This window comes from Rissa tridactyla, chromosome 4, assembly GCF_028500815.1.
Source record: "Rissa tridactyla isolate bRisTri1 chromosome 4, bRisTri1.patW.cur.20221130, whole genome shotgun sequence".
Taxonomy (NCBI): Eukaryota; Metazoa; Chordata; class Aves; order Charadriiformes; family Laridae; genus Rissa; species Rissa tridactyla.
In genome coordinates, this window is record NC_071469.1 from 4,442,030 (window position 1) to 4,455,557 (window position 13,528).

Sequence of the window (13,528 nt, forward strand, 5' to 3'; positions counted from 1 at the left end):
TGACCAGTTTGTATTTGTGGCTGTTGTACTGATTATATTTTCTTCACTCAATACTTTTTTGCTTCAGCAAGGACTCTAGCCACACCGCCCAAGTCATGGAAGGCAAAGGCAGGGACTGGGAGAATAAGGTACCGCCCACTGTAGGAGAAGACCAGGTTCAATACCATCTAAGAAACCTGAAGGTGCACAAATCCATGGCACCAGATTAGATTCATCTACAGGTCTTGAGGGAACCAGTGGATGAAGTTGCTAAGCCACTATCCATCACATTTGAGAAGTTGTGGCAGTCCAGTGAAGTTACCGCTGACTGGAAAAGAGGAAACATAACCCCCATTTTTAACTACAGGCCAGTCAGTCTCACTTCTATGCCTAGCAAGATCATGGAACAGATCCTCCTGGAAACTATGCTAAGCCACATGGAAAATAAGGAGGTGATCAGCAACAGCCAACATGGATTGAGTGCACCCTCAGCAATTTTGCCAACAACACCATGCTGTGTGGAGCCGTCAACATGCTGGAGGGAAGGGATGCCATCCAGAGGAACCTGGACAGGCTTGAGAAGAGGGCCTGTGAGAACCTCATGAACTTCAACAAAGCCACGTGCAAGGTCCTGCATGCAGGTCAGGGCAATCCCAAGCACAAATGCAGGCTGGGTGGAGAATGGGTTGACAGCAGCCCTGTGTGAGGGGACAGACTTGTGAGTGTTGGTTGATGAGCTGAGAGAGTTGGGGGTTGTTCAGCCTGAGGAAGGGAAGGCTCCAGGGAGACCTTACAGCAGCCTTTCAGTACTTAAAGGGGGCCTGCAGCATAGATGGGGAGCGACTCTTTATCAGGGAGCGTAGCAATAAGATGAGGGGTAATGGTTTTAAACTTGAAAGAGGGGAGATTTAGGTCAGATGCTACAAAGAAATTCTTTGCTGCGAGGGTGATGAGACACTGGAATGGGTTACCCAGAGAATCTGTGCCTGTCCCATCCCTGGAGGTGTTCAGAGCCAGGTTGGATGGGGCTTTGAGCAACCTGGTTTAGTGGGAGGTGTCCCTGATCTTTAAGATCTCTTTCAACCCAAACCATTCTATGATGATACTATAAGTTACATGCAAGTTACTGATTCATAAGTATTACGCTCAGGTCACTATAAACTGTAACCATTTCTCACAGTGCCTGCTGCTCCAAGGTTTTGGGTTTTTTTTTGTTGTTGTTGGTTTTTTGGGGTTTTTTTGTCTTTTTTTTTGTTTGTTTTTTTAAGAATTTGCTTTTCTTTTGCAGCTCAGCCACTTCTACCCTTTTGCCTTGCAGTCCTGCCTAGTTACAGAGTTCAAGAGATAATGTCTTGCTAAGAAATAAGGTCAGAATGAATAATACTAGTAGTGTTATTTATGTATGGATAATACATTCCATGAATGTTTTCACCAAAATTATTTCAATGCTGTTTTGATATCTCAATTTCTCTAATGAGCAGTGTCTCGTGTTTGCAACTAAAACATAAAACAGTGCAAGATGTACAGAAGCTTTTATAGTGCCGCATCACAGCTAATAGGAATTGGTACAAACACATTCTTTTTCTGTGACATTACATTTTTAGAGTTCAATGGCCCTTATTATATCTCAAAGCAAGATGAAGCTTCTCATGATTAACCATGCGCATGATATGACAGCAGAATCAAAAAAAGGTCAGTTATGTACATCCAGTAGGTTGACCCCATCACTTTAATTAGAATTTTTTTTTTTTGAGGGTCAGTCAGGGGAATGGGGCAAAAGAGAGGGCAAACATTATTGCCCCAAAAGGTATTAGACCTTCTAAACTATTGCAAGTATTTTTGCAGCATACATAGGATGGTTAGAGTTGGCATATCAAGCTAGCCACATTGTTGTCCTGTACTTCTCAGCTACAAAGTACCACATTTCAGAAGCAGTTCTTCCACTGAATTCTTAATTTTACCTCTGCCCACATTAGAGTACGTTAGGTGACTAAGACACGGTATGTTTGGTCTAGGTGATCAGTCAAGTCTGTTCCTTTACTGACTTAGTTTTCATGTCTTTCTTCAAAATGATCACATATTATTTTGTAAAACAAAGTTACCTTTAAATCCTTATTAGCATACTGGGCATTAGGGGCAAAAGAACTGCCATAAGCCTAGAAACCAGAAGAAAAAGATTCATTCTAGGCATTACTTACTCACAATGACATAGATTTTATAACTTAATCTTTCTGTCTTTATTTTCCCAGTTACATGATGGGCAAAATAAGTTACATTTGCAGGGTCCTTTGAAGTATTTTAGTTCCTATCTGACAGCATGCATATCTGTTTAAGTGTGAAGACTAAGAATGTTTATTTCAAAGCTATAAAAGCAGCAACATAAAGAGCTTACTGGTGTATTTACCAGTGCTGCTATAGCACTCAGCATCTTCAGGGCAGTAAAGTTCCCATTCTGTTTTGCTCTGAACTAACGACAGGTCTTTGCCCTGAAGAGTTTTCCATCTGCGACCAAAACCATAGCCCCTTAGTGCATTTTTTTGTTTACCAGGTAAACTTTTACATTCATACACTCTTCTATAACCACATGTAGTTTTAAAGCAGGGTTTATACCGGGCACAATTCTAGAATCCTTCCTCCTCTCAGAAGTACCTGGGAAATTTAGCTGCTCCACTCAACATTGCCCAGGTTATAAGCTTTCACTCGGATATAAAGACAAAACTTACTCCCCAGCAGCCAGTCCAACTAGCTAGTAGTCTCCCTGCATTCACTACTGGTCACGGGTATATATAAAAGTCATAATAGATACCGATGAATATTCTACTTGTCAGCCTGTACTGTAGAAGACTAGAATAGATTTGGCATCAGGTCTAATCCCTGCTCTTAAACTCTATAAAAAGACAGGTATTTTTTTGGCTGCGCAAAGCAACGAGCATCCTTTTCTGCCTACTAAATATTGACTGAAGTCAAGGTCACGTAAAATGATTTAAGTTCAGGTAAAATCTCAGCAGCACTTTTCTTTCTTGAGTAGGAACAACATTACTTGGCTCATCTGTGCTAGTTCAAAACCTTATCACATTCTCCTCCAATGTAGGAAAACTTTGCCTTCTACCAATAATATTCTTGCAAGACTTTTGTATACAGAAGAGTCTAATTTAATTAGATGTAATAGAAAGAGCTGCTTCTAGAGTCACACACACACTCTACGAGAGGGAGGTTTACCTATTAGCTAGAAAGTACAGCCTAAATATTAAAGGGGTAGAGACTATGTTGTCAACACAAGCAGAAGGATGGTGAGATATTTTGTTCTCACACAGCTCTGAAACTTGGAGAGACTGAGAAAGTACTTTATCCACCAGATATCACGCAATCAAATAAACTGCAAGTTGCACATCCTTCTGGCTGTCACAGTATTCGGTTTGTTGAAAGGCACCTGGTATGTTTGTACACAGGTGAAAGTCACTTTAAATATTTGTTCTTGATTACGTATTATTTCTGATATCACCATCTGCACCAATATGACTCATCCATTTATAAACTTTCTTTTCTTCGAGAAGGCAGGGGAGTTATTGGCACATACATTAATCATTGCTGCTTTATGAATGAAAAGCTTTTTCATTTCTTATTGCAACCCAGATGTTCAGGTTGTTAACCCTTCAAACTTAAAGATATTCATAAGTATAAAAGAAAGCAAACCTGTGCATTTTCAATGGAAGAATGTAACCAAGAGCTGCTGCTGAGTGACAGGAACCAAAAATAAAAATACAGATGACTAAGCACACACTTGCCAAACAACTTCTAAGACCAATTTAAGAATCAAACACACCACTGCCAAAGCTTTGAACTAGAGGAAGCAGATGCTTTTGCTGCTGTGACATGCATTTCCACCCAGCAGGTAGACGGGATGAAATCCGGTCTCATCAGGTCACTAACAAGGATTCAGGGCTAACAGCAGATTGGGCTAAGCCAGCAATAACAATACTTTTACATATGATTTCCTGATACATGGAAGTTAGATATTTCCGCTATTTCATCTTCTATTTTTCTTTGGACAAACTGCTGAAAACTAAATTGCAATGGAATGCAGGCATTTATTCTGATACACAATAGTTTATTGAAATAAACTGCACAGGAAACATTCCTTCCCTGTATGTACGTATGATTACCTCCAAGTGAAGTGACCAAGTGTACACGCAGGCAAAGGCAAAGATACTTTGCTTAATAAAACTAAAGGTGGTGCAGGTGGGATTAATTCCTGGTAAGATAATAATCCCTTCAAAGTCCACTTAGAAGAGTTGTTGCTGTCAATATAATGAATTTGTTTGGTTTATTATTTAGATGTTTACATCTTTACATGGCGAAATCAAAAGCCAGGCCTGTGAAACTCAGAGTCAGGTCTGTGTGAACTAAACCAAAAATTTTTCTTTCTACCACAAACAGATTTGCTACAGCAGTAGCAATAGAGGGGAAAGTCCGCTTGGGGAGAAAAAAAAAAAAAAAATACACTTTCCACATATCTGTTTCATCGAGAAATTGTTCATGCTACAGTCAGTTTCCATTTCTCTGTTTGTCTCCCCAGAGGTCCCTAATGTCAACTACAGGCTGCTTCTGGTCACTTTCCCAAGGGAAAGCTTTGTGTGGCATTAATGGCTAGAAAGGCATGGATTGAGAACAATGTGAAAATATATGGACTATAAGGCTATGACGACAGCAATAGTGTATTTTAAACTCAGGGTTCCCCAGGGTATTATTACATCAGTAACTCAGCTGAGACACTGAACCAAGAGAAGGATTCTCACATTATTTAACTATTTGTTATGAAACATCAAATGGTTGAAAACAGAGAAGATATTTTGATGAAAGCTCCTCAGCAGTTAAACCCTAAAGCCAAAAGGTCCCTCCACGAGCCCACTGACTTCACAGATCTGTATGTAGGTTTTGATGCATTCGGAGCAGAGAGAAGCCAGGTAGAGCAGCCCAAGTGCGGGGGCCCTGCTCGGCCTGCATAGACAGTCCTGTTGGGCAGAAACTACTGCCCTGGCAGCTGGTCCCCCATGAGCACCAGGCCCCACACATACAGGGGAGCACCCCAGCCCTGGCCACGCAGAGCCAGGCAGAGCCACAGCAGCTCTATGCTCTCTGCAGGCCACGCACAGGAGGGGGCAGTTGGCTGCTGGGGAGCCGTTTGCTCTCCAAACAGCTGTTCCCCATCTTAGCTTTGAAAAAGGCAAGAGGCAGAGTTTCCTGTACCGCTTCGGAAACAGCTTGTGTCCCAGTAGTGCTATGCATAAACTTCAGCAACTCCTGCTGTCACAGGATCATTTAGGTTGGAAGGGATCTCTTGAGATCATCAAGCCTTACCCTGCATTCACTTCATTCTCTTCCCCATGGAAGTACCACAGACCCACACATACAGCACCCATTGATCAACCACACAAAATTGCCGCCTACAGCGGGGTGTTCCTATATTTTTCAAAGGCATCCATTGGCCTGTGCCAAAAGAGTAACAGGAACATTCACAGCTTTCTTCAACACGTAAGTACACATCTTACCTACATACATTTAAAACAACACATTAAAACCACAGATTAATTAAAAATAACCCATTCCAGTGCACAGAAGTTTGCCGTGAGGTGGGGAGGAGGTCCTGTTTATTCAACTGCACATATAAGATGCAGCTTAAAATCAATTGAAAATGTGTCAGTAAGTCTGTGATGGGAACATTAATTACCTGGAACAGACAGGCTGTGTTTAATTCAAACATTGTCTAGCATTTTAATAGCTCTTAGCAGCAGAGCAGTAACCAAGACCAACCCGAAATGCTGGAGATGAGCAGTGTTCGAAGGTGTTCCAGCCACGCAGTGATGTGTGGTGCTTACAACTAGCAACAGGCACATGAATCATAGAATTGCTGAGGTTGGAAGGGACCTTTAAGATCATCAAGTCCAACCTTTAACCTACCCTGACAAAAGCCACTTCTAAACCATGTCCTTAAGTGCCCCATCTACCCTTTTTTTAAATACCACCAGGGATGGTGAATCCACCACCTCCCTGGGCAGCCTATTCCAATGTTTAATAACCCTTTCAGTGAAAAAATGTTTCCTGAATGACTACAGATGTTCATTTGCTCTTGTATTTCCACTTGTCTCTTAACTATCAAGGGTTTCTCCAGCTTATGCATGGGCTACAGAATACCACTCTATCTTAGATAAATGTCTTTCTCATGAGAGAGACCTGGTTTTCCTAAGTGACAGACACTCCAAAATTTCAACTGAAGTCAGCAAGAACAATGTTAGCTGTTCATCATTTCTGATAGATAAAGTGAGGACTTTAGACTTAATGGAAATATTTTAAAAGTCAAATTTACTGTCTGTTCTCAGACTCAGTGACACAGAAAGTGAAAGGGATTATATCTTAATATTCCACATTCAAAAGAGACTAATTTAATTACAGGGCTGCATTTTGTTCTGTGCAAAATTCAATAAACTGTGGTTGTGTGCTAACGAAATATTGAAGAGGAAATGAAAAGTATATTCAGTCAAGTTTCATTTTCATGAAAACATAAGTATAGACAAGAGCAAATATAAATAGTGCACATTAGAAGCCCTCATTATTTAAAAGTTGCATGTAAGCACTCCTTTCATCAACAAAGACTAAAGAAAGGAGAATTATGCCACAGATCACTTTTATTTTTCTTCAAAATTAGATAGGTAAAGATAGTGGACTAGAATTTATTAATAAGTGAAAGGAGGCCTTAAAAACCTGAAGAAATAATAAACTCATCCGCCCTGCTGTAACTCCTCCAAGTTATTCTGTCTCAATCCAAACACCTTCAGCGCTGGTCCTCTAAAAAGACCTTTTCAATCTTTCCTTGCCTTTTACAATACACCAGTGTTGCTCAATTCATTTAAGGCTTAATTCATGAATAAGAAACCACATTTACTCCACGGTCCTCCTTGGGATCTATCACACAGCTGGGATGAAAGGGCCTCGATTCAGAATTTGCCAGGAAGCTAGGTCACAGTGGTACAGGGTCAAAGTTTAGGCCGATACAATGAAGCCCACAAAAATTTGAGTAATATGCACTTCTCATCACAATACATGGGAACTTACACTTACTGAGTCCCACAAAATATTCCTTACAGATCCCAAAAGTCTCATTAAAGACAGAATATGAACAGAGACTGTGGGCATCAAGTATTTCTCACCCTCGGCTGAAACTGCTGGGATGGGGGGAAAAAAAAAAAGGAGATGGCAAACGTAGCAGAATGTAAAGCAGAGAGCACTGTCCGTTCTCCAGTGCTATGTGGCTGCTGACCAGAATAAATGATGATTTTCCTCATCTGAAGCTTAATAAACACTTTGGGGATCCCAGGCATGTTGCACAATGTTTAGAGAGGGGAAGGGAAAGCACACTCCAGTCTTGGACAGGAGAGGTTGTGAGCGGCTCCCAAAGTCCACTCATGATGCTCAGGAACACTAGAAGCATCTGTGTGCCTGCCTTAGTTGGGCAGCAGCCCCCCTCAGTATGCAGTTCACATACAGCTTTACCTCCGCAAGAAAAAGAAACATTCGGCAGGGAGGGAAAAAAAATAAATAATCTATTAACGTTCCAAAACATAAAACATTGGAACAGAGTGTTTGCATCTTACAGAGTGTTTGCTATGAAATTCTCAACTGCCAAATGAAATGCATCAGTGCAAAAAATAGCAGAGAAATACCAAAAGATGCCATCATGTCCAGAACCACAAGCATTTCCTTGTATTCACTATCCCCATAGCTAGACAGGGAGGTTCCTCCACCCAGTGTGACTGTAACTTCCCTTATAGAAATACCACGAGCACTCTGAGTAAAGCATTGAATGTGGTTTTTAATGATGATGATTCAGCTCAGAAGTGGCACACAAACAGCCAGGCTCACTGGAGCTTCATTCTGCATTCGCAAGCAGCAGCCAGAGACACTGGGAGTATCCCCTACAATTGTTAACCAAATGGAAAGATCCCCCTTCATCCATTTCAAGCTCAAGCCATTATGCAAATCATCACCTTCTCTGCCAAAGCAAGTTTCTGCGATCAAGATGCAATTTGCAGCTAAATGGGAAACTTTTGGTTACAGAGATGAGCAGTTCCAGCGGCAATAAGGTTGTCCCTACCTACACCTGCTGTGGCTGCTTTTGGAAGGCTGGGCTTGATCCTGCTGCAGAACCATACTCAGTGCAAACTGAGGCCATCAAAATGAAATCCTGATGCTCCTTGATCAAGGGAATAACTGCTGAGCACTGCTTAATGCAAAGTTTATCAGCTCATTCTACCCAGTTCCCACTCTACCTCTCCCTCTTATCCATGTCCCATGTCTTTTTCCTTAGGAATACAGAAACCTCACCCTGGCAAAATTCCAATTCTTTTTGCAGTCACAATACCATTTTTTGTTTCCCCTTGTGCCGTCTTCTAGCTCCTCTTTAGCCCTTGTATACAAGTGCCCCCAGATACCAGGCTCCTTGATGCAATCTACTTCTCTCTTCAAACCCATGTCCATCCTTATGCCTTCCTTATCAACTATCCTATTTGTTTCTCATCACATTGTTCTTGCCTAAATTGTTTTAGCCTTCAACACCTTACCACTAAACATTGCTCCTTTTCCTAAATTGCAACATTAATAATCTGTTAAACTAACATCCAGATTCTGGTTTTCACCTGTATTCCCTACGTCCCATCTGCAGACCAATCACCTAGTTCCTTTATATTGTGCAGGAACAACTCTTTAAGAGCAAAAAAATAAAAAAATAAGATCTCCCTGTACAGTTGTCCATGTTTAACATGGACATAGCAACCTAGGATTGCAATTAGATCTAGGAAGATCCCACTCAGCTCTGGACTTGAAGAGTTCAAATATATTTTGCGTACTTCAAGGAATGAACTAATGGCAGTATCAGAAATCTCTAATAAGTACATCCAAATTATGACTTGTTTATTTTTGCCCAAGACTTAAAAAACATGTTCCATTCACAGGAATAGCAGGGCAAAACAGAATAATAATAAAGTCTTTCATAGTCTACAATCCTGCCAAACTTTAGATGCTAAATTCAATCCAAGCTTCAAGCATTAGCACACTTAATGAAACAAAATAAGGTGATCAGAGTCTTTTTTACATGGACAACCAAAATGTCATTTCGTTCTCATTCTGAGGAACATCTGGACTCTTACTGTAACATCGCTAAAAATCAGACTAAAATTATTACTCCAAAGAGAAACCACAGACAACACAAAAACACGCTGTTATTTGCCCACACAAAACATTGCAAATGAGCTAACAGTAAAACAATTGATAACTATCAGCTTCTTTATAATCTAGAGTTTTCAAAAGCCCTAAAGACAGTCAAGGTAAATTTCATAATGCCCTGGAATGGATCGTACATCAGATAAATATTGTTGGAGGAGATTTTCAAAGGCATAAAGGTTATCAGAGTAACCAGCTCCCCATGAAATCCAGTGGAAATAAGGGAGTTGTGCACAGGAAAGAGGTAAGTACTGCAAGCAGACCTTGAGTGAATTTATGAGAGCAGACTGGAAATCTTGGAATCCCTTACCTGAGCTGTCACCTTACTGCTGGTGCCTGAATGTCACTCACGCCTTGGGTTTGGATACCACATATGCCATCATCCAAAATCCTGTTCTGCACCAACACCCACTAAAGACCTTGGTCTTGGGAGGGCTGAAGAATTCAGCCCCTGTGTCATGGCCAAATGGAGCCCAAGTCCAGATATTATGTCTTTTTTTTGCCTATCTGGATTGAGAGGCTTCCATTTGGTGGGCTTCCTCAGATTGTTCCTAGTATACGCTGCAAGATGACATCTCAAAATTCATTTGCAGTGGTTACAATTTTGTTTTAAAACAAGAGGAAGAGAAACCGCAGTACCAATGACCTGGATACATTTCATAAACGAGTTTATTCGCTGCAATATTTATCTTAAAGGTAAGACAACAGAAGAAACCAAACATAAAAATGAGAAGATCGATGACAGCAGAAGACCCGAATTCCAATATTCTATTTTATCCATTGGAAAAAACCCAAAACATTTCTTCCTAACAATAGTCCTGGTCCCAGTTCTCCCTTTAGCAGTTCATCCTAAACAGAAATTGTGTGTTTCCACATTGTTTAATTCTGCCCTGTCCCAGAGATAGTTCTTGAGTTTTGTCACCCTTACAACAGCTGCTTTTTCTTAAGTTATCCAAAAGGTGAAAGGAGGAGACAGAGGGAGCGTGGAAACAGCACTATTTAGAACTGTCTTTTGGCTTTGGCCAAACATCATCCATGAGAGTAGGAAACGAGGAGACACGATGGGGTGAAGGTTCTTGACTGTTTACAATTAAACACCCAAACCACAAGATATTTATTATTTCATCTTTGACATGCAAATTTTAGGAATCCAAAACAGAGCTTTCAAAGACCTTTCATATGCCATTGAATTACAGTTTATAGTTTTGATCTAGAAAGACAAATCACCTCACTCTAAATGTATTTGCACTGACAGTTCTATCTAAAAGTCATTTATTAAATTCTGCAGAATGTTTTAAAAACGGTTAGAAGAAACACCATTTCCACTCCATCGCATACATTTATGAAGTAGTTTTTATGAACTTTGGAGACGCTCATTCTTGTTATTTCAGCAGAACTCCCCCGTGACTGCACCGAGCTCATGCCATACCTGGAAGTTGCAGCACACCTCCATGTTCCTCTGAGGTCATCTAAGAATCTCCTAAATTCCCACAGAGAGGTAAAAAGGACATTAATACATAAAGGGGGAAATGGAACTATTTCCCATGGCTTGAAGTGCCGTGATAAAAAAGACACTAATACATAAAGGGGGAAATAGAACTACTTCCCATAGCTGCAAGTGCCATTTCTGGTATGATTTATCTCTTCATTTCAAAAAACAGCAATGTCTTGCTACAGCTAGAATTTAAAATAGCAGAGGGGACAAAAGGACTTGCCTATTTCTGAGAGCATTAGGGATTAGGTCAATTGAAAGGTTGAGAGAAGGTTCTGTGAGGAAACTGCTTGGCAGCAGCCTGCCATATCCATCATCGTGAATGCAGCTCTCCAGCTTCTAGACCTACATTTGCATGCACACACAAATTAAATATTCCAAAAGAATACCGTGATACTGTACAATACACACTGTAAATTTTAAATGTAATTGCTTCCTATAACCATGTTTGCCTTAACACTGTAAATACGGAAGGGTGTAACCCTTAAACAGGTCCTTATCAGTTAACTGTATAGAAATAAGAAACAGTTGGCGAGTTTTTAAAATTATTGACTCAGCAGTTTACTACGAGAGATGACTTGGCTGCACTGAAAGAAAAGAATGGGGGAAAAAAAAGTTCTCTGTAGGCAGTTGGCTCTCACTTACTCTCTTTTTAAGAACATAAGTGCCAAAGTTAAATGTGTTGTGAGGAAAATTATAATAAATCTGCTTCCCCCTCTTTATACTGAAATAGTAAATTATTTATGCAGTATCTGCTTTCCAGATTTCTGAATATCCATGATTTTTTTCTTTTTGACAAAAAAATATAAATATATATATACACACACATTAAAAAAAAATAATCACAAAACATCACTGTTTTATACTGGCCAAAGCATAGACTATACTGTAATAAAACACAGCTTATCATCTGGTGTGCCTGATCTCGCAAAAAATGCATGGGAGTATTTCCACTGAATTAAACAAGACCATTCACTTGACTAGTTCCTCATGCAAGCTTGCAACACTGCACCTTTAAGTTTTTACACTCAAGGCTTAAATGAATATGTCATCTTACAATGGAATCAGAAGCAAATGGCGATTCATTGATCATAGACAAGCCGAACATATGGTCTTGTCTACTCATAAGGAAAAAAGAACAGGAGAAAGAGTGCTTGTCCCTTTATATTCAGGAGAGTTTCACTGACACCGACAAAACAGCGGAGTACAAAATCAAGTAGGAAAGTTATATTTTATTTACAGAAATTAGTATTTCCATCCTCACTTTATCCTCACCGTTGTTTCCAAACCGCTGACCATAAACCTCCCCCAATACTGAGCTTATTAACAATTCTTATTAGACTATAGAGCTGAAGTCTTGGATAAAATACTTTCTGGAAACACCTCTACTGTCCCAGAACCGTCCTCTCTGGCAGCACGATTGACTTAGTGAAAATGCCACAAATGACCTAATTTTCAGCATTTTCCTTTTTATGAAGTAGGGTCGTTTATAGCAAAGGAGTTTGCCCTGGATTTGGCTGCAACTAATTCCTCTGGTTTGCTAATATTTCTGTTATAATATAAAAATTATACCTGCCTTAATTGGGTGTCACTCCACTGACTTTAGAGAAGCTATGCTGGGGCTGAGTGTGGCTACATATTTCACAACCCTAATGTCTGTTACCTACATTTCTGCTTTTTTACTGGTTTAGCACCTAACTTGTTTTAACTTGAGCCCAAGACTTTTTCCACACCTTTCTTACACTTCTTATTTTTCTTACTTTTAATCCAGCAATTCAATGCTATCTGCCTATCTACCTTTTCGCCTTACTATTCATCTTGCTAAATTAACAGTACTTAGGAACATAATTTGTAGACAATCTATAGAGACAGCATATGACAATACCTTATAATTAACTCTGCTTTCCTAAACAAAGTGGTTTTAGTTGCATTTAAGCAAAACTGTGTAAAATCAAGACGTTCTACTCAGCATTTTGTTACCATTTAAGTGTTAGGGGATGTTAGCCTGGCTCACACTGTTCCTAATCATCCCTAAAAATCAAAGATTGAAGCCTTGCAAACCATTAAACCAGGTTTCATTTCAGTTCAAATCCTTGAAGAAGCCATGGCTCAAGGTAATGCTCAATGCACACAATCACATTTTGACCTAAATGGTTTACAAACTTTTAAGCATGGCTTGAATTCTACGTCCAAAATTGAACTAGAAACAGATATACTTCCCATCTGTGGCACCGTCGTAAAGGGTTTACTACCTGCAGCACTGTTAAAGTCAGAGAAAGGAAGCTATGGGAACTTGGACAACAAACGAGGGAGATGGGAGACTGAGGCAGCAAGGAAGAACAATAATACCGTGACATAGCTAAACAGAACAATTTATATACTAAGTGTTTCTACCTAGCAAAAAGCAAAGCATCTAAAGGGGAAATCTGGATTTACTTTAACACTTTGATCAACAGCAATGATGGGAAACATCTTACAAAAGTTTTGCAATATTGAACTCAATAGGTTTTAAGAAAACAAAACAAACCATCCAACCATCAGTCTATAACCTATATAGATAAAGCCAACATTCCACACCATCACAATTTAATTAGAGCCTTTGAAGCCATGCACCTTTGATCTGAGCCAAGTGATAAATGTGTTATATTTTAAATGGATTATTACATGTTCTGTTTAACACCATGGTAGGTTTGAATCAGCACAGTCTTGGTGTAATGAGGAAATAACCTGAATGGAACAGCCACAAAAAATAGAGGCCTCTGCTCTGCTCCTTTCGAACGTACA